Here is a 22181-nt window from a genome sequence, read left to right as displayed (position 1 = left end):
CCAGATTGTTTCTGTGAGTCTTCTTATCTCTATGCTCCTTTGCTCAAATCCTTTATAACCTTTCTTCCTTTATCTAACGCAGGCCTACTCCGCCAACCTAAGTGTCGTTTAGTATGCCTCCCGCTTACAGAGGGAGAATGAAGTATTAAAGGCTCGACTTGAGGAGTTAGAGCTGCCCCTAACTCCCCGCGATCCCCTCAACCCAACTTATGGAGACCTAGCGCATTATCTTCGATTGATTGGAGAGTCTGCGGAGTCTGCCCGCAACATTTCTCATGCAGCCTTTGACAAGATAAAGACTTTGGAAGTAGCTCTGCAGACAAGCGAGTCCAAATTATCTTCTGAGACAGAAAGGCGTCGTTCGCTGGTGGCGGAGATGGATGAAAAGGATGCCAGGTTAGCAAATCTACAGGAAACCCGGGAGGCCCTTCAAAAAACTTTAACTAATGTCCAGGGTCAACTGGCCTCCAGTTCAGACCGGGAGAAGTCCCTTCGCAGCCAGTGGGAAGCCAGCCAAGCGACCATTAAATCAATGCAGGCCGACCTTCTGAAAGCTCAAGAAAACGTTTCTCAGGGTCAGCAAGACTTGACTTTGGCCCGTACGGTTGCAGAAAAGGCCCGAGCTGATACGGAGAAGGTCTAGGCAGAATTGACTGAATACCAGGCGGGGGAAGTGGGTCGTCTACGAGCGTACAGGCAAGCATACATCTCCTCCCCCTTCTTCTTGAGGAAGATAGGAGGTTTGATGCATCTCCTGCTCTGTTGTGGTGCTGGTGACGGGGCTCGACAAATGTTTGAGCAGAATCTACTTCGCGCTGCACCCTCAGAGGACTTCTTAGATACCGATCGCCTGATGAGAGAGTGTAAAATACGGGAAATAGGCGAATATGATTAAGGGAATTTTTCGGAATTTTTGGAAAATTTTCGGGAATTTTTCGGAGCTCGTACGGATAAGTTCACGGGGATAAAAATGGGACCCGGAAAAGGCCTGTTTAGACTATCCTATTTAAATGAGGAAAAGTTTTATTTTTCTTTTCCTTTTCTTTTTCTTTTTCCTTATTTTTATTCCTCCGTTTCTTTTCCTCTTCCGCGAGCCCGAGCTCTTCTCCCCGACGCCGCCGATTTTCCTCCTCTCTGCCCTAACCGCCGGCCGGCGGATTCCTCCTCTCCTCCTCTCCTCTGCTTGCCCTAGCCACCCGACGCCGACCTCCTTCCCCGGTGCCCCTGCCATCGGCGACGCCCAGAGCAGCGCCGGTCATCTTCCTCCTTTCTCCCAAGTCCGACTTCTCTGTGCCCTTCTTCCTCTCTGCCGTGTCTTGGCACAGCGCCGATCGCCTCTCCCTCCGCCCGGAGCAGCGCTGCCGCCGGCCTTCCTCAGCCCTAGAGCTTTCCCTCCGATCGTCGAGCAGAGCTGTGCCCTAGCCTCAGCCGCGACACCCATCTCCTCGGCGCTACCAATCTGATTTGTTGTTCATTGTGCCCTGGTTTTCATTGCTGATCCGAGGTTCTCCCTTTTCCTCCCTAGGGTTTCTATTGTGGTTTGAAACATCAGTGCTGTTGTTGATTGGTTCTGACCGGGTTTGCAGATTGGGGTTTCCTCAATTCCAGTCATCTCATTACTGATTGGTTCTATTGCCATTACAGAACGGCTGAAGAAGAATTGAGGTAAGAAGTAGAGAGTTGGATTCATGTGTAGGTTTTAATGAAATCAAATAGTAGAATGGTTAGGGTTAATGGAACTAATCCTAATTGATTTTTAGTTAAATTCAATTGGGGTTCCTGAAGAAAATAGTTTGGTTTAGCTATTTTAGTTATAATTAAACTTAGCCAAACTGTACGATTTATTACAGGATATTGATTCGAGACGGTGTCTTGACGGGGGATCTGTTTTGGATACGATCCTTTTCGATTGGAGGCGGGTACTTTTGACTTATTGTCTTTGATATGCTTAGTAATTAAATTAACAAGATGCGTTAATTGTGTTTCTTACTTGTTTCGGTTAATCACTGCCCAATACATGCTACCTGTTGATTGATTGTTTGTTTACATCTTGTATGAATATGTACCTGATTCCACATGCTCATGGGTAGTGATATAACCATATTTTACCATGTCAGGACCTAGGTTTGATACCTTATAGAATCAGATACCTTGATATGATTCATTCGCTTTGGTGCACATTATGATATGTCCAGAGATTGGGTTAGTATATTACCATGTTTAGTGACATGCACCATTCGCATGATTGCATGTTGAGTGATTGATTGCTCCTTTGTCGCACTTTGCCGGTTTCATCCTTTCCGTTGTGGCCTCATGGGTAGCGGGACACTGCGTGGTAACACGTCGGTTTAGCTCTTCCGTGCTCCGTTGGTCCGCTCATGGGTAGTGTGGCGCAACGTGTTATCCTCCTCCCGTACAGGGAGTTGAGAGCATTGCGCTCCCCATTTATGATTTGGGGTAGAGTGCGTGTACTCCGACAGCATCCGTCCACTCGATCACTCATCGGGAGTAGTGTTGTTGAGTGCACGGTTGTCACAGCTCTACCCACTCGGTCCCACTTTGTTGTGAGTGCTGGCGTCAGGGGTGACCATGACATTAGCATCATATGCATGATGCATTTATTGTTTGTGTTTGTGTTTGTTGCACTTATATGCTGCACATTGCTTGGATACCTTGATTGACATGCATACAGGTCTTCTATACCTTTCGGACTGTTTGTCCTTTTACCGGGTCCTGGTTAGTACAGATTCTCTCCTGTCTTCTTCGGTTTGTAGTTACCTTTATCTTTATCAGGAGACTGTACGCATGATTAGTGCTAGGTGTTATTTCTTTACTTTGCATATCAACTGTACCTGCTGAGTGTTGGACTCACCCCGCCTCCATTGTTGATATTTTCAGGTTGATGCTGTCAGGAGGGAGTTCCAGTCGCTAGTCCCCACAGCACGTAGTGCTAGTCCTCTGCTGGGTTGAGTTGTTATTTTATTTTAGTTATTTTTTTTTTCTCTATCAGACTTTGTTTTAGTCTTGTTTTGGATTTTTCATATGGATATTATATGAAATCCTTTCGTTTGATGGACCTTTGATATGATTTGGATTTTATTCTACTATATGCCTGCCTGGACGGCAGAAGAGGTGGGTTCGTCGGTTTTGAGCTTTACGAGTGTAGTGGAGTAGGGTGGATTTCGAGTCAGAGTTTTATTGTTTTGTTTACTATTTTATTAACTGCGTGGTTGTGACAGCCAAATACTTATATAAGCTGCGTGGTGATTGGTTTTATTCTTGTTATTATTCCAGCCGTCTGGCTGAGGTATTTATGTATGTAGAAAGTTTCGATTGTCGAGTGGGAGATCTTTAAAATTTCTTGGACGAGGACTCCTACGGGCGTGACAATTTAGTGGTATCGGAGCCAGCTTTTACGATCTTTTGTTTCGTATTTTGGATTTTGAATTTATCCGATACCAACTTATTTGGTATCGAGGCGGGTTATGATACACTTTTGGTGTTAGAGATTTATCGGATCGGTTGTTGGTATTACGGATATTTGGGTTAGCAGTTTGAGTCAAGTGGCATTATCGGTTTTCGATATGGTTATGTTTGGTTCTGTTTGGATTAATTTGGATTTACGATATATGCGTTCGAATTTTGAGGTCAAGTGGGGACGGAACATCTCGAACAACAAATAGGTATGTTGTTATTTTATGTTGGTTATATTGGTATTGATATCCGTAATTTAATTTAACAGATATGAGGCGATCTACTCGTATTGTTGCGAGACGTGCTGGTCGACCACGTGCGAGGACCAGGATCTCTGGATATGCGGAGATGCCCATGATAGTGAACTGTCGATCGAGACTCGGGATCTGTGAGGCATCGGGCTCTCAATCCGATAGCTCATACCTACTTTGGACACAGCGGTATCCACTCCTACCTTATTTACAGACCATCGGTACCATTGGTGTGCAGGCATTTGCTCCATGCGACCTCGGCGTATTCGATTACCACCACCACTTGGATCTCGGTGTATCCTATACCGATGCTTTGTGCCCCGTGCCCTCGATGGCATTTCTTGCACCATATCCGTACCATTACCTCAGTACCTCCATTGCCACCACTTTTGTTCCCATCGGTACCAAGCGGCTTATGCTCGGTATATCTGACATCGGAGTTCCTCCTCGGTTTATTCCAGCGGTACCACACGTAGTATCGGCTCAGTGTTTGATTCTGAGTCAAACCACTGATATTGCCGAGCTAGGATTCCCGCCTTTGGTGAGTCGATGAAGACTCGTTTCACTCTTTTTCGCGGAGATCTCGATCCGAGTATGGCTTTGTCATGGATAGAGACTATGGAGCAGACTTTTTTCTATATGGCTTGCTCCGAGTGGGAGAAAGAAGAGCTGGCTGCCTATCATTTACGGGATGAAGCTAATGCCTGGTGGGTTACTCAGCGTTGAGAGCCGCTTATTTCCACTGTCTTATCAGATGGCTTGCCGTCACACTGTCCTATCGGATGGCTCGCCGACAGGATTTTATGAGTCTGAGGCAGAATAATCGCTCAGTGACCGAGTATAATACTGAATTCCTCCGGTTGGCTCAGTTTTGTCCAGAGTTAGTTGCGGAGGACAGAATTCGCATGATGCAGTTTATACAGGGATTGGATGGTTATCTGCATGTACAGCTTGCCGGATTAGGGGTTACATCTTACTCTGATGCATTGAATCGAGCTTTGATGATAGAGTTAGCTCGGCAGACAGCATATCCGGACAGGAAAAGAAAGTATACGGTTCAGACAGGCGACAGGACAGCCTCAGAGCAGTCACAGACGGTCAGGTCAGGGTACTTCTGGGGCGTCTCGTAGGCCTCAGAAATCAGGGCGGTCTTCTTCAGGACGTTTTCGGTATTCTCAGCAGAACCGGCAACCACCTTCCGGTGATGCTCAGTGTTTCCGATGTGGTTCCAGAGACCACATCACTTCAGCCTGCACTCTGGAACAGTCAGTTTGCTTTTATTACCCCAGGCACCTGAGCCGAGATTGTCGGTGAAGGCTCAGCACACCGGGAGGTCGAGCGAGAGGGGCAGTCTAGTCGATCGGTGTCTCGGCGAGGCGAGAGATTCACACCCTCACGGCGTCGCGGCGGCTCCCTCTGCAGCGGCATTTGGCATGCTTGGGCGAGTACTCGGTTATAGCACTCCCAGTTTGTTCGGGATCTTATTATCCAGGCTCGAAGCGTGCAGACTCGGTCGGCCGTGCCGTGTCAGTCACCATCCTCTCGGTCTTCAGCACCTTATCCAGCCGGCCTCGGTGGCGGGCTTACCCTTGCGGCGCGGCGTACCTCCTCCTCCTCCGCCAGGCGGGCGAGTTCATGCGATTACCGGGGAGGATCTTGTGAGCCGTGGATCCGTTTTCATGGTATGATTTCCATTTATGCATTCTCCGCTGATATTTTGATTGATCTTGGTAGTTCGCACTCTTTTATATCCCGTACCTTTATGCGGGAGATTGGTAGATTACCCACTGTTAGGTTGCGCGATTGTTTGTCTCTTTACCGTCCGGTGATACTTTAGACGTCACCCAGGAGATCGAGGTTGCCGTTAGACTTTGGCAACATGATACTTACGGTAGATCTTCTAGTATTGGAGATGATCGAGTTTGATGTCATACTTGGCATGGATTGGCATCGTTTATCATGCTACCGTTGATTGCCAGGACGGTGGTCACCTTCGACCTCCGAACCAACGCTCGTGGAGTTTCAGCGGCATCGAGGCAGCGGTATCTCGATTATTTGATTCGGTCAGCTATCATGGTTTTATTATCGTTGATCGATGCGGGGCGGTGTAGTTCGCAGACTCTCAAGCGTTCTGTAGTCGGGAGTACCGGATGTATTTCGGAGGAGCTACGGTTTGCCTCAGAAGGCGGTGGAGTTCGCTATTGGTGATTACGGGGCTGCGCATCAGCTCCGTATCGTATGGCACCAAAGAGTTGAGCAGTGAAGGTTCAACTCCGGAGCTTTTAGACGAGGTTTATTCGCCTAGTGTTTCACTGGGGTTCTCGATTCTTTGTCAAGAAGAAAGCGGCACCATGAGATTATGTATTGACTACAGACAATTGGTGACCGTCGAAATAAATATCCATTACCACAGATTGAGGATTTGTTTGATCATCTCGAGGTACTTCATGTATTCTAAGATTGATCTGCGATCCGGATATCATCGATTGAGTCGAGATTCGATATCGGAGGGACTTTCCGTACGGATCGGTCATTATGAGTTTTGGTAATGCCATTTGGGCTTACCAATGCTCCAGCAGTGTTTATGGACTTGATGAACCGCATCTTTACGGAGTATCTGGATCGGTTTGTTATCGTTTCATTGATGACATATTGGTCTACTCTCGTTCAGGAGGAGCATACATGCATCTTCGCCGATCTTGGAGATTCTTGACGACATCATTGTGAAGTTCGGCAAGTGTGCATTCAGCTATCCTCAGTTGGGTTTCGGGACACGTGGTTTCTAGCGGTATTTGGTTGATCCTCGAAGATCGAGGCATCACGGTTGGGGCGGCGAAGTCGATTCGAGATCGCGGTTTTAGGATTAGCGGATATTACCGAGCGTTTTGTCGAGGGCTTCTCGCGTATTGCTATGCCGTTGACACGTCTTACCGGGAAAGGCGTGAAGTTCATATGGTCCGAGGATTGCGAGCTTCCAGGAGCTGAAGTGGAGATTAGTGTCGGCTCCGGTTTTGGTTTTACCTTCGAGGATGGATTTGTACTTTACACCGACGCTATAGGGTTCTGTTTTGATGCAACACGGCAAGGTAGTCTCTTATGCTTCTCGTCGGTTGAAGGAGCATGAGAAGAACTACCGATTCATGACTTGGAGTTAGCCATCATCTTTGCTCCGAAGCTTTGGCGTCATCATTTATATGGTGTCACATTTGAGATTCTCACGATCATAAGAGTCTCAAATACATTTTACTCGAAGGACTTAATCTCCAACGGAGGAGATGGATGGAGTTCTGAAGGACTACGATTGTACCATTAGCTACCACCACAGGGAAAGCTAATGTGGTTGCAGATGCACTCAGCGAAGGACTTTGGCTTGCCACCGGATTTCGATCACGGACTTGATTCGAGTTTCTCGGAGTTAGATCTTGAGGAGCAGGCAGGGTATTATTGTTACCATGGTTGCTCGATCGTCGATCGGGCGAGGATCAGGAAAGTGGTGATCAGCATTTGCAGTTCATCGGTGATCAGATAACAGGCGTGAGCCGAGTTTACGAGATGAGGAGGTATTATATTCTTGAGGCGGATTATGCGTACCTCGGTCTCATCCGGTCTTACAGGAGCTACTTCATCCCGATTTACGATTCATCCAGGCGGGACCGTATGTATCGAGACTTGAGGCGTTCCTTTGGTGAACGGCATGAAGAAAGACATCGCGGATTTCGTAGCTAGATGTCTTGTTTGTCGGCAGGTGAAGGCTGAACACCACTGCAGGATTACTTCAGCGGATTCCTATTCACGAGTGGAAGTGGGATCACATTACCATGGACTTTGTGGTAGGGTTGAGGACACGCGAGGCCATGGCGATTTGGGTAATCGTTGATCGATTAACCAGCGGCGACTTCATAGCGATTCGGATGATTCCTGGATCGATTGGCGGATCTGTATTAGAGATTATCAGACTACATGGTGTTCCATTGAGTATCATTTGGATAGAGATCCACGGTTCACGTCTCGTTTACGGCGATCTGCGGCAGCCTTGGGCACAGCTCCGTTTGATCTGACTTTCCATCCCGCAGACGGATGGGCGATCGAGGCGGACCATTCGGACTTTAGAGGACCTGCGAGGTCATGTGTTATGGATTTCGGAGGCGGTTGGGAGGACCATCTGCCATTGGTAGAGTTGCCTACAACAACGGCTTCCATTCGGCTATCCGGATGGCACCGTTTGGCGTTGTATGGTAGACCTTGCCGGACACCGTCCTTTGGGATGAGGTTGGAGAGGCCAGTTGTTGGGACCTCGACTCAGCAGGACGCAGAGTTAGTCCGTACTATCAGACGGAGGATGTCGAAGGCCACCGGAAGAGTTATGCGGATCGGAGACGGAGACCACTAGAGTTCTCTGTTGGCGACCATGTATTTCTGAGTTTCACCCACGAAAGGGTGAAGAGATTGCCTCGGGGTAAGCTAGCTCCATGGTATATTGGTCCTTTCGAGATATTGGAGAGGATCGGAGTAGTAGCTACCGATTAGCACTACCACCGTCTCGGGCATTCATGATGTATTCCATGTATCCATGTTGAGGAGATATGTACCCGATCCGACGCATGTGTTGGCAGATATCCAGTTCATTCGGCCTGACATTACCTATGAAGAGGTTCCGGTACGGAAGGAGCGTCGATTGCGGAACAAGACCATCCGGTGGTTAAAGTCGGATGGCGGCATCATTCGGACGAGGAGGCTACTTGGGAGCTCGAGGACACTATCCGAGCTCGATATCCCCATCTTTTCACTTGAGGTATGTGATTTATTTACTGTTCAGCATTTATGCACTATATCTGTTGTTAGTACTTGCTGATGGTAGATAACGAAAATTTGGGGACCAAATTTTTATAAGTGGGGGAGAATGTAAAATACCGGAAATAGGCGAATATGATTAAGGGAATTTTTCGGAATTTTTGGAAAATTTTCGGGAATTTTTCGGCACGGGGATAAAAACGGGGCCCGGAAAAGGCCTGTTTAGACTATCCTATTTAAATGAGGAAAAGTTTTATTTTTCTTTTCCTTTTCTTTTTCTTTTTCCTTATTTTTATTCCTCCGTTTCTTTTCCTCTTCCGCGAGCCCGAGCCCTTCTCCCCGACGCCGCCGATTTTCCTCCTCTCTGCCCTAACCGCCGGCCGGCGGTTCCTCCTCTCCGAGAGCACAAAAACGCCGGCCACTTCTTCTCCCTCTCCTCCTCTCCTCTGCCGGAGCCCTAGCACCGCCGCCCGACCGCCTGCCCGAGCCAAACTCCTCTCCTCTGCTTGCCCTAGCCACCCGACGCCGAGCCACTGCCGTCGGCGACACACAGAGCAGCGCCGGTCATCTTCCTCCTTTCTCCCAAGTCCGACTTCTCTGTGCCCTTCTTCCTCTCTGCCGTGTCTTGGCACAGCGCCGATCGCCTCTCCCTCCGCCCGGAGCAGCGCTGCCGCCGGCCTTCCTCAGCCCTAGAGCTTTCCCTCCGATCGTCGAGCAGAGCTGTGCCCTAGCCTCAGCCGCGACACCCATCTCCTCGGCGCTACCAATCTGATTTGTTGTTCATTGTGCCCTGGTTTTCATTGCTGATCCGAGGTTCTCCCTTTTCCTCCCTAGGGTTTCTATTGTGGTTTGAAACATCAGTGTTGTTGTTGATTGGTTCTGACCGGGTTTGCAGATTGGGGTTTCCTCAATTCCAGTCATCTCATTACTGATTGGTTCTATTGCCATTACAGAACGGCTGAAGAAGAATTGAGGTAAGAAGTAGAGAGTTGGATTCATGTGTAGGTTTTAATGAAATCGAATAGTAGAATGGTTAGGGTTAATGGAACTAATCCTAATTGATTTTTAGTTAAATTCAATTGGGGTTCCTGAAGAAAATAGTTTGGTTTAGCTATTTTAGTTATAATTAAACTTAGCCAAACTGTACGATTTATTACAGGATATTGATTCGAGACGGTGTCTTGACGGGGGATCTGTTTTGGATACGATCCTTTTCGATTGGAGGCGGGTACTTTTGACTTATTGTCTTTGATATGCTTAGTAATTAAATTAACAAGATGCATTAATTGTGTTTCTTACTTGTTTCGGTTAATCACTGCCCAATACATGCTACCTGTTGATTGATTGTTTGTTTACATCTTGTATGAATATGTACCTGATTCCACATGCTCATGGGTAGTGATATAACCATATTTTACCATGTCAGGACCTAGGTTTGATACCTTATAGAATCAGATACCTTGATATGATTCATTCACTTTGGTGCACATTATGATATGTCCAGAGATTGGGTTAGTATATTACCATGTTTAGTGACATGCACCATTCGCATGATTGCATGCTGAGTGATTGATTGCTCCTTTATTGTCGAGCACTTTGCCAGTTTCATCACTGTTCGGTGCTCCGTTGTGACGCTCATGGGTAGCGGGACACAGCGTGGTAGCACGTCAGTTTGGCTCTTCCGGTGCTCCGTTGGTCCGCTCATGGGTAGTGTGACGCAGCGTGTAGCACGTTAGAGATCCCTCCCCGTCATAGCGTACCGGAAGTTATGATTTGGGGTAGGAGTACGTATGTACTCCGACAGCATCCCGTCCACTCGATCACTCATCAGGAGTAGTGTTGCTGAGTGCACGGTTGTCACAGCCCTACCCACTCGGTCCCACTGTTGTTGTGAGTCGGCTGACTGGCGTCAGGGGTGACCATGACATTGGCATCATATGCATGATGCATTTATTGTTTGTGTTTGTGTTTGTTGCACTTATATGCTGCACATTGCTTGGATACCTTGATTGACATGCATACAGGTCTTCTATACCTTTCGGACTGTTTGTCCTTTTACCGGGTCCTGGTTAGTACAGATTCTCTCCTGTCTTCTTCGGTTTGTAGTTACCTTTATCTTTATCAGGAGACTGTACGCATGATTAGTGCTAGGTGTTATTTCTTTACTTTGCATATCAACTGTACCTGCTGAGTGTTGGACTCACCCCGCCTCCATTGTTGATATTTTCAGGTTGATGCTGTCAGGAGGGAGTTCCAGTCGCTAGTCCCCACAGTACGTAGTGCTAGTCCTCTGCTGGGTTGAGTTGTTATTTTATTTTAGTTATTTTTTTTTCTCTATCAGACTTTGTTTTTGTCTTGTTTTGGATTTTTCATATGGATATTATATGGAATCCTTTCGTTTGATGGACCTTTGATATGATTTGGATTTTATTCTACTATATGCCTGCCTGGACGACAGAAGAGGTGGGTTCGTCGGTTTTGAGCTTTACGAGTGTAGTGGAGTAGGGTGGATTTCGAGTCAGAGTTTTATTATTTTGTTTACTATTTTATTAACTGCGTGGTTGTGACAGCCAGAGGCTGAATACTTATATAAACTGCGTGGTGATTGGTTTTATTTACTGTTATTATTCCAGCCGCCTGTGGCTGAGGTATTTATGTATGTAGAAAGTTTCAGATTGTCCGTCGTACAGGGGAGATGCTGCCGAAATTTCTTCGGACAGGGACTCCTCTGGGGCGTGACAGAGAGATTCCAGACGGGTCACTTCCCACCTTCAAGGATGATGACGACTTCTTCCTCCTTCCTGAGCCTCCGGACGATTCTACTTCCTGCCCCCCTGAGCCCCCTGCTAGCGATGCTCCTGGATGTGGTTCTTGATGCTAAATTTATGGTGTACATCTGAAGCTGTTAAACTTTTAAACTTCAACTCGAAATATTTGCTGTGTAATCATGAATTTACCTTCTCTTTGCACTATTTGTCCCTCCTGTGACATGGCATGACCCTTGCTCCTTAATTCTCTCTGATGGTATGTTAAGTTAGCCTTCTTATCAGTAGCGCCATATATCTTTTGACCAATATGATCCGCGACCATACGAACATGTGCTTCGGCTTTCTATCTGATCCCCTTTGACCCAGATCTGGAACCCCCTTTTGACTCTAACCTATTTTCCTTTCCTCTGTGTACCACTTAACTTAGCTCAACCACTTGCCCGATCTGCGTTTATATCCTAACCTATTTGACTTGCTTTCCTTTGTTAACAGCTCCGACTCGATCATATTTTCCCATCTATTCCCTCATCTCCACTCTAGGTCAGGATAACTTCAGACTGGGAAATTAGTTATCGGTTAAGCCCAGACCGGGAAGGCAAAGGCCTTTTTCCTAGAAAAAAATTGTTGCACCCTTTCCCGAGATTCATCTCCTCGTACTTAGTGTCGATACTTTCCCAAATATACCCCTGGGCATTATTTTCAAGGAAGATCCGTCGGTTCTCTTTGTTCCCGCCCATTACTTTGCTCCGATGGATGATAGTTTGACGAAATTACCCCTTTGCCCGACGGCTATAAGTATTCTTCTCGCTTTCTACTTCAAGCGTTTCATGTCCTTTTCTTCTTCCTTCTGCTTGAATCCCTCCTTACTTCCGATCCTCTTGCTTTTGTGTCGATAGCTTTCCGCTTGATCTTTCTTCCTTTTGTTCCTTTTTCTCATGGCCTCCCCCTCTTTTCTTCCTTCTTTGGCGTGTACTATCTTGGCTCGTCCACTTTCGATGAATTAGATCGGGATGACCTGCGCTATACTTACGGAGTCGAGGATAATGCGCATGTAGTCATTCCTACCGGGATACATCCATTTTTTGATCCTCCCCATGGATATTGTACTTTCTTTAAAGAGCACTTTGTGGCTGGCCTTCGTCTTCCTCTTCATCCTTTCTTCTCCGACGTATGTCGCCACTTTCGGATCCCTCTGGGACAACTAACACCAAACTCTATAAGGATCCTCTGTGGCTTTGTAGTGCTGTGCAATGTGTGTGAACTATCCTAGTCTGCCCACTTATTTCATTGCTTCTTCACCCTCCGACGCCAGGAAGAGGGCACATTTCGCTTTCAACCTCGTCTGCGAACTACTTTTTTCTCATCCCTACCGCCTTCCGACCCGAACTGGAGGAACAAATTTTTTTCATTAGATTTCCTCACGAGGTGGAGTGGCCTTTGCGATGACAACTGTTACTTCCTTCATCTCCAGAACTAGGAGAATTTCACCTTGATACCTCCTACATAGAAGCCTCGTCTCGTTTAGCCAGTTGGCAGTTGAATTTGACCCGTTTGTTATCTGAAGAGTTGTTAGCATATTTCCGTCTAAGTTATCTTACCCCTGAGACACCTCATTCCCTGGGTAAGCCTTCCTTTTAACTATGTTGCCATTTCATAGGCATTTATTTTTTCATACCATTGCTGACTTTCTATTCTATCCTATACAGCTGAAGTTTTAACTCACGCTTCGGAGGTTCAACCTCTTCCTCTGAGCGATATGGAGATAATGAGGCGTGGCCGAGTTGTCTTGCAGAGAAGAACATTCCCCCACTCATCTTCGACTTCAATTGGTGGGGCTTCCCCGGCCAATCCTCCACCCCGACCTGCTCGACGAGGGTCTTTTGGTGCCCGACCTGCCCCCTTGGCTCGCGCTACTCACCCGCGGACTACGTACCCACCCCGGCCTGTCGGCCTTGTTAGGTCCCGGGCTACACCCACTGTTCATCCCCGACCTACTGCTACACCCTGATCAACCCCCTCGGCGCCTCTTCAGTCCATGGATCCTCCCCCACCAATTTATATTCCTGGTCGCGGCCTTGGTAGAAGATTTGCCAATGTCCCTCAAGCAAGCCCTGCATTCAGAGAAGCTTCTCAGGTAGCTCGCCAGACCCGCTCCGCAAATGACTGATTGGGCCAGGATGCCCCTTCTTCCACTAGACGTAGGGCTCGGTCGTCTTCCGATGATTCTGACTCGGATGATCAGACGTTGGCTCAAAGATGTCGACGCCGAGCCCCTCATCCAGTGTCAGGCTCCAACCCATCCTCTGTCCCTTCTCCTCCAGTTGCAGCTGCCTCTTCGCCACCTCATACTGCGACTCCGCCTCCTATCCCAAGCCGGGTAAATGATCTCTATATTCCGCCCGATACTCAGGCCAAGCCTCCGTTGGTTCACCCTTCCACATCACAGCAACCTCAGGGCGGCGAAGCTGACCCCTCAGACCGCCCTCCACCAGCTACCCCAAAACCAGAACCTTCTCAGGAGCCTCCTTCAGCTCCTTCTGGCTCAACTGCTGGGCCCTCAGTTTCTCCGGGCTCAGCCGCTGGGCCCTTGGCATCTCCTCCGCTTACTCACCACTGTTACTGTACCACTGTCCCTTCTGAGGAGAGGTTATGATCTCGAGCAGATGTTCCCACCAGCTCCCTCAGGATAAAAGGTCGTCTGGCCACTTTATGGGAAGAGAGCCTGCAACACATGAACTCCTTACCTCCCCCGACCCAGATGGACAAATTCTTAGAACTGTATATCAAGGTAAATTTTGAAGATTTCCCCACTGTTATATTTCCCGCTTTTATCAGATATTTCCTATATGTCCCAGGCTTGTGTAGAGTCTATGGTAGTGAACCATTCCTTCCACGTTGCTCATTATCAAAATAAGATGCTGCGGGACCAGGTTGTTGAACTGGAACTGTAGTTGAATGACCCTGTTCAGGCTGGCCATGCCCTTAGGGCCGAAATAAAAGATCTGACCAAAAGGAAGAACAGCCTGGAAGTATCCCTAGCGCGGGCCAACCATGAACTTAAAGATCTCCAAGAAAAGCAAAGCCGAATCGATATTGTGCACCAGCAGAGTATAGATCAACAAGCTTTAGAGCATCAACGAGCTATGGACCAATTGATTCAAAAGCTGCGTGCCGCCGAAATTCTGGCGCAGGAGCAAGACAAGAAGTTGAAATCTCAGGAGGCCCAACTGACCTCCCAAGCAGCAGAACTAGCCACTGCCCGGAATGAACTGGCTCAAGCTTGGGCTACCACAGACGGCGTATCCACAGCTTTGGCTATTTACAAAGATGGAGAGAACGATCGTTGTCTACAGAATCGTGCTCTGTATCTGCGTTCTCTGGAATTCTATACACAGGCTGGACAGCGTTTCTCCACATCTGTTATCTACGGGGTGGGCGGGGCTCTGCGTCAACTTTATGAGCAAGACTATTTGAAGTCAGTTCCGCCCCCTGAATTTTTGGATCATGACCGGATGCTTAAAGAGATCCCAGATGAAATTTTTGCACCTTTCAAGTGATCTTTCCTTGACTACTTGTATATAATAACAATCTCTTGTAAATTACTTTGCTATTTTCCCACTTACAGCACCTTATTTTTGTCAGAATGGTTTAGTTGGCCGAAAGGAATATTATGACATACATTTTCCGCTCTTATACCCCCACATCGCTCTATCCGATCTAGCTTTTATCAGGTATGTCAATTAGGCAACAGCTCGGCTCACAGCCCGGCTTACTCTTCTTTGTACTCTCCTTCAGACTCTGTAAGGTCTCAAGTAGTTAGCGCTCCATGGTCGATCTAACTTCTTGCCTCGATCATCTTGTAAATAATAAGCTCCGGATGCTAACTTTTTGATGACTTTGTAAGGTCCGTCCCACTGAGGTGCTAGCTTGGTCACATCCCCCACTGGCTTGATTTGCTTCTAGACCAGATCTCCTTCTCCAAAGAATCGAGGAATCACTCTTCTGTTGTAATTTTGTCTCATTCTTTGTCGATAAGCCTCCAGCCGAGCCGCTGTTCTGTCCCGGATTTCGCTAATAAGATCTAGCTTAGCCAACCTCCGTTCTGTGTTTTCTTCATCATATAGTGTCCTCCTGACTGAGGGCACTTTGATTTCTATGGGTACGACGTCTTCATTACCATAAACCAAGTGGAACGGTGTCAGACCTGTACTTTCCCGAGGTGTTGTACGATAGGCCCACAGAATGCTCGACAGCTCTTCCACCCAATTGCTGCCCACATGATCCAGTTTAACCTTCAAACCTCGTACTATTTCTCGGTTAACCACCTCGGTCTGACCATTACTTTGTGGATATGCTACTGAAGTGAAAGCTTGAGTTATTCCAAATCCCTTGCACCAGGCCTGGATTCTTTGTCCTTGAAATTGCCTTCCATTGTCAGACACCAATTTATGAGGGATACCAAAACTGCACAGGATGTTCTTCCATAAAAATTATATGACAGCATCTTCTGTGATTCTGGCCAGGGCCTCTGCTTCCACCCACTTAGAAAAATAATCCACTGCCACCAATAAGAAACGCCTTTGACCTGGTGCCATGGAGAATGATCCTATGATAAACTATAGACGTTCTCAACAGAGCTGTAGGCCGATGTGTTAAATTTTGATGTCTCTAGCAAGACAGACATGTATTCACCAACTTATGAGCGTCCCTCTGTAAAGTAGGTCAAAAATACCCGGCCAGGAGTACCTTGCGAGATAATGTCCGACCACCAACATGATTGCCACAGCATCCCAGATGTATTTCTCGCAAGGCCTTGTCGGCCTCCTCCATACCCAAGCATTTGAGTAAGGGTCTAGAGAAGGACCTCTTGTAGAGCTGATCTCCAATCATGACATAAGCATGGGCCTGCTTTCTTATCAATCGTGATTCTTTTGGGTCAATCGGTAAGATTTCTTGTCTGAGATAATTGATCAAGGGCGCCCTCCAATCAATAGTTGCTTCTCTATTATTTTGCAAATCTATCTGAGCTATCAGAAAAGTTTACACCGTTGACTGGTCCAACACCCAAGTGGTTAAGGAACTGACTATCTTTGCTAGCTCATCTGCCCTTTCATTTTCTGACCTGGGTATCTTGGTTACAGTGACCTCTGTGAATTCCTCCTTCATCTTCTCATAGGCTTCCCGATACACTTGTAATTTATCACAATTTATCATAAAGTTGTCTGTCACTTGTTGAGTCACCAGCTGTGAATCTGAGTAAATGATTACCCGGGCTGCCTCTATGTGCCGGGTTGCTTGCAGTCCTGCCAATAAAGCCTCGTATTCTGCTTCATTGTTCGTGGCTCGAAAATTCAATCGAACCGTCAATTGGAGTATATCTCCTTGTGGAGATATTACCAGGACCCCGACCCCGCTTCCTTGGTGATTAACCGATCCATCCACATAGACCTTCCAGGTTTCTTCAGAGTTAGTCTGATGAATTTCTGTTAAGAAATCTGCTAAGGCCTGTGCCTTAATGGCGGTGCGCGGCTGATATTGTATATCATACTCTCCCAACTCTATTGCTCATTTGATAAGCTGACTTGCCACTTCTACATTGGTTAGCGCTCTTCCCATAGTGCTATTAGTCAGAACCATGATAGGATGCAATAAGAAATAGGGTCTTAACCGCCGAGCTATAAGGATCAATCTGTAAACCAATCTCTCGAGGGCCGTGTATCGGGCCTCGGTTCCTTTCAATAAATGGCTGAAGAAGTACACTGGTCGTTGTACATTATCATGTTTTTTAACAAACACGACCCCTACAACCTCAGGGGTGGCCGGCAAGTAGACCCATAAGGGTTCTCCTATAACTGGCTTAAATAGGGATGGGAGAGTTTCAAAATACTTTTTCAACTCTTCGTAATCTCTGGTGCATTCTTCATCCGATTGGAATTTGGAGGCCTTCCTTAGCACCTTGAAGAAAGGAGCAGCTCGGTCTGCAGACCTGGAAATGAATCTTGACAGGGCTGTTATCCTGCCGACCAGCTTCTGAGTTTCCTTCAGATTCTGAGGAGGCTGCATATCCCTTAATGCTTGAACTTTTTCTGGATTGATCTCTATTCCTCGCTCAGTCACCAGGTAACCCAAGAATTTTCCTCCTTTAGCCCCAACCAGGCACTTCAAGGGGTTCAACTTTAGCCCATATTGCCGGAGGGTCCTACATGTTTCTTCCACATCTTTGATTAGGTTCACGGCCACCGAGGATTTGATGAGTATATCATCTACGTAGACCTCCACATTTCGCTCGATCTGCTCCCGGAAGATTTTGTCCATCATTCTTTGATATGTAGCTCGAGCATTCCTAAAACCAAAGGGCATGACAGTACAACAGAAAGTACCGTCAGCCGTGATAAAGCTAACCTTTTCTTAATCCTCCCTCGCTAAAGGTATATGATGATACCCCTGGTAGGCGTCTAGCATACAGATCCTCTCGGAGCCAATCGTGGAATCTATCATCTGATCAATCCGGGGCAAAGGATAACAATCCTTGGGGCTAGCTCGGTTGAGGCCCCGAAAGTCTATACATACTCTCCACTTATTGTTGGGCTTCTTTACCAAGACTACATTGGAGAGCCACGATGTGAACTGCACCTCCCGAACATGTCCTGTCTTCCTGAGCTGATCCACCTCAGCTCTTATTATTTTATTTCGCTCTGCTGAAAAATTCCTTTTCTTTTGTTTAATAGGTCGGGAATCTGGTAATAAATGCAGCTTGTGTTCAGCCACTTCCGGCTTGACCCTGGACAGCTCCTCAGTAGACTAGGCAAAGACATCTCGGTTGCGGATCAGACACTGAATTAACTCTTCTTTGAGAGAAGAGGGCAGGTCGCTTGCCACCCGGGTCAAACTTTCGGGTCGCTTGGCGTGTAGTTGTACTTCTTCCCAAGGGATGGGTTCTTCGGCTATAGGCAGAGGCTCCTCTTGAACAACATAGACACCTCCATCTTGCATCCTTTGATTTTTCCGAGCCTCCACTCGGACCATGTCAATATAGCACCGGCGAGAAACCCTCTATTCCCCTTTAACTTCCCCGACCTGCTCGCCCACGGGAAATTTGATTTTTTGATGGAAGGTCGAAACAGCAGCTCTAAATTCATACAGGGCGGGCCTTCCTAAAATGACATTATAAGAAGAAGGGGAGTCCACTACTATAAAAGTGCTCCTCCTTGTACGCACCAGCGGCTTGGTGCCCAAAGATATGATCAGCTTAATCTGACCCATAGGCTTCACTTCATTGCTTGTAAATCCATATAAAGATGTAGCCACTGGCTGGAGTTCAGCAGCATCAATATGCATCTCTTCGAATGCGGTCCTGAATAGAATGTTGACCTAGCTCCCAGTGTCAACAAAAACCCGAGCTACTCGGCTATTGGTAATGATGACTTTGATGATGAGGGCATCATCATGGGGCAACTCCAAACCCTCCAGGTCTGCTGGCCCGAAGCTAATAATAGGGTCGGCAGCTTGCTCTTGACTGCATCCAACGGCATGAACCTCCAAGCGATGAACGTGAGACTTGCGTGCTCTCCCTGAATCTCCATCAGTTGGCCTACCAGAGATCATGCCAATCTCTCTAACGGCAGCGTTGCCTCTATTCTCAGCCTCCCGTGATCCTTCGGACTCTTTTCCCTGGCCAGGTTGATGAGTGCTGGGTCCTGCGAGGTCGGGGCGAGATTGCCCAGCCTGTCTAGTCGCACCCTTTTGTTCCTCCATCATCTTGATCAATTGAGGGGCTAGTTCGGGCGGAGGTAAACCCATCTCGGCAGCCCGCTTGGAGTCTTGAGGGAACTGAAAATAATGATTAGTATCATGCGTACGTGACCGATGATAGGTACAATACCGATTGTTCCATGGCCCTGGTCGGGGAGCATGCACAGCGGCAACTCGAGGTGCAGGTCTGACTTTCGGCCCGGGATGAAATGCAGGTCTAGCCTCTCGGGCGCGCGGCAGAGGTTGAGGAGGTGGTTGAGGTACCCTTCTTTCTTGCTTGTTGGCGGAGGGAGGTGGTCTTTCAGCTTTCCTCCGAGCTGCTTGCGCTTCTTCCACTTTGATGTAGGAAGCAGCTTTTTCCACCATCTCATTAAAATTTCGAGCGGGATTTTTGATGAGATCTATGAAGAATTCTCCTTCCCCCAATCTATGAGAGAATGCGCTCATCAGAATCTCCAAAGTGGCAGTGGGGACATCCTGAGCCACTTGATTAAAGCAATTGATATAACTTCTTAAGGGCGCAGTCGACCCTTGCTTCAGAGCGAAGGGACAATGATCCGTCTTCTGATACTTCTTACTGCTAGCGAATCGGCGCAGAAAAGCCGTCTTAAAGTCCAAAAAATAGGTGATGAACCCTTGAGGTAGCCCATCAAACCACTTTAAAGCCGAGACAGCTAAAGTGTTCAAGAAAACTCTACATTTGACAACATCACTGTATTGGTGCAGCAGGGCTGCATTTTTAAACTTTCTTAAGTGCTCCTCCGGATCTTTGCTCCCGTCATACTCTCTGATCGATGGGGCTCTATAACCCTTAGGCAATCTTTCATTTAAAATTCTAACTGAGAAAGGTACTTTCTCGTCTGGATCTTCCGGGAATACCTCAGGTAAGATAAGGGCCTTCCCCTTCTTCGAATCTCGTGGCAAGGAACTCTCAGCCATAAAGGCTTGAGGCTGCTCCTTCTTGAGGCTTTGACCTTGGGGCTCTGGCTGGTAATATCCCACGCCAGGCTCCCGATAAGGAATTTGAGGGAATACCTCAGGCTGCTTTCTTTTAGAGCCTCGATCTGAAACAGGGAGGGGCTCCTTGGAAGCCTTAGCAGGAGCTTATCGTGGTCGGGAAACAGTCGCCTGCTTCTCGGAGGCTGCTCGCCTCTTAGCCTCCTTGAAGAGCTCGTACTCTCCGGCGGTCATCGTGACATTTATGCGGCCAGACTCCTCCATCGTCACGTTCCAGAACAGGTTGTTGTGTTCCCACAGACGGCGCCAAATTTGATCCCGTTCGGAAGCTGAGTAGGATGAAGGCGGGTCTTGTTGTGTGGAAAGTTGACGGAGAGTCGTTGAAGCGCTGGATCTACAGAGTACCCTCCTGGAAAGGTTCACACGGGCGGCCGAAGGCGATAGATGACCAGGACGATGACGCTGTTGCTTTGCGCACACTCAGACAAATCCACCAGTCGTTAGAGACCAGAAACCAGGGAAAAAGTTCCCAGGTCAGGCCCTCCGACGCTCAAGGCAGGTACTTTTTCCCTAGAAATCACAGAGAAAGGATGAAAAGTAGAGATTAGTGAGAAATGACGAGTGAGCGTACCTGCGTAAGGGACAAAACCTCCCTTTTTATACTGCAACGGAAGTTTCTGGGTCTGACGGATGTCAGGGAATGTCGGCTGTCAGGCTTTGTCTGGCGGTGGATGATAGGTGACACCTTTTCATAAGCTGACAATGGAATCAAAAGGGGTAATGAGCTCTGCCTGTGAGAATATTCCCGGACATGCTGATTATTCTCTAACATTCTCTGACAAGTGGTTACAATTCCTTGGCTTGTTCGTCTTGTAACGTCTGGACGCCGAGTCTGCCTTCCGAGATCTGTACCCGCCCTGCTTTTATATATTATTATCCGACTTGTATGTCCCGATCTGTGTTTTAAGTTTGCATTCTGACCCGCCTTTGTCATCTGTGATGTACGGTCTTTACATCCCGATCTGCCAGCTAGATCTATGTTCCGACCTATTTACTGTTTTGCTATCCATGGCCTGCACATCCCGACCTGCCCACTGGGTTTGTGTCCCGACCCGTTTACTGTTTGCTGCTATCCATGGCTTGTACATCCCGACCTGCACGCTGGGTCTGTGCCAGACCTCTGATCTCTGGCTGGGATGTACCGACCTGCACGCCAAATCTGTGTCTGGACCTATGATCATTGGCTTGGATGTCCCGATCTGCACGCCAAGTTTGTGTCTAGACGTGTGATCCTTGGCTTGAATGTCCCGACCTGCACGTTGGGTCTGTCCAGACATGTGATCCTTGACTTAGATGTCCCGACCTGTACACCAAGTCTGTGTCCAGACTTGTGATCCTTGGCTTGAATGTCCCGACCTGCACGCGGGGTCTGTGCCCAGACCCGTTTACTTGTAGTCTCAGTCCTCAGCTATACCTCGCCCGCAGGCCCGTTTATTACCCACTATCAGGGCTGGTCTTATAATCCCCTCCTTTGACCGCCCCGTCCGTTGAGACTTTGACTTTGACCACGTAAGCTTAACTTTTGACCTTCCTGCTATCCATGTCAGCTTGACTACTGACCGGCCACGGAGGCTTGACTTCTGACATTCCTGACCTCCATGTCAGCTTGACTTCTGCCCCTCTTGTGGTCTTGACTCAACCACATCATCCTATCGACCCCACAAAACATGGGGAAAACTTTTAAAATATACACAAATAGTAAAGTTATTACAAAAATAGGTAAAAATAAAATTTTTTACAAATTTAGGTGAGATGAATTCATATCCGGGATTTAAATTCCGGTAATTATTAATTTTTATTTATTTCCTTATATTCCAGGATTTAAATCCCGATACTTTCTAATTACCGGGATTTAAATCTCGGATTTGAATTTTTTTTTTAAATTTTTTTACAAATTGTTTCATTTTTCATTTGCTTAAGTTTTATTTTTTTTAAAATAAAAAAAATAACGACGTTATAGTCCAACAATCACGCAGAATATGGGTGATAGAATTCCTTTTCTCAGACGATTCCTTCCACACCGAAATCATCGATGTCCGAGATGTGTTACCGATTGAATATAATTTAATTTGTAGCATATTTGATAAATGTTTTTATATTTAGATGTGACAATCTTTCTACCAATAAT

The 22181-nt window shown here is 47.2% G+C and overlaps 2 long non-coding RNA genes across 2 annotated transcripts; both read left to right on the top strand.

Moving 5' to 3' along the window:
- Positions 1–1247: 1247 nt before the first annotated feature.
- LOC122053685 lies at positions 1248–1920 on the top strand. Its single transcript, XR_006132305.1, has 3 exons — positions 1248–1504; positions 1587–1665; positions 1851–1920. It is a non-coding gene; the product is annotated as an uncharacterized LOC122053685 (long non-coding RNA).
- A 7013-nt stretch (positions 1921–8933) lies between these two features.
- On the top strand, positions 8934–9745 carry LOC122053684. Its single transcript, XR_006132304.1, has 3 exons — positions 8934–9329; positions 9412–9490; positions 9676–9745. It is a non-coding gene; the product is annotated as an uncharacterized LOC122053684 (long non-coding RNA).
- The last annotated feature ends 12436 nt before the right edge of the window (positions 9746–22181 follow it).

This window comes from Zingiber officinale, chromosome 3A (genome assembly GCF_018446385.1).
Source record: "Zingiber officinale cultivar Zhangliang chromosome 3A, Zo_v1.1, whole genome shotgun sequence".
Classification (NCBI taxonomy): domain Eukaryota; kingdom Viridiplantae; phylum Streptophyta; class Magnoliopsida; order Zingiberales; family Zingiberaceae; genus Zingiber; species Zingiber officinale.
Note: the sequence above shows the minus strand (reverse complement) of the source record. Positions and strands in the feature narration are given on the sequence as shown.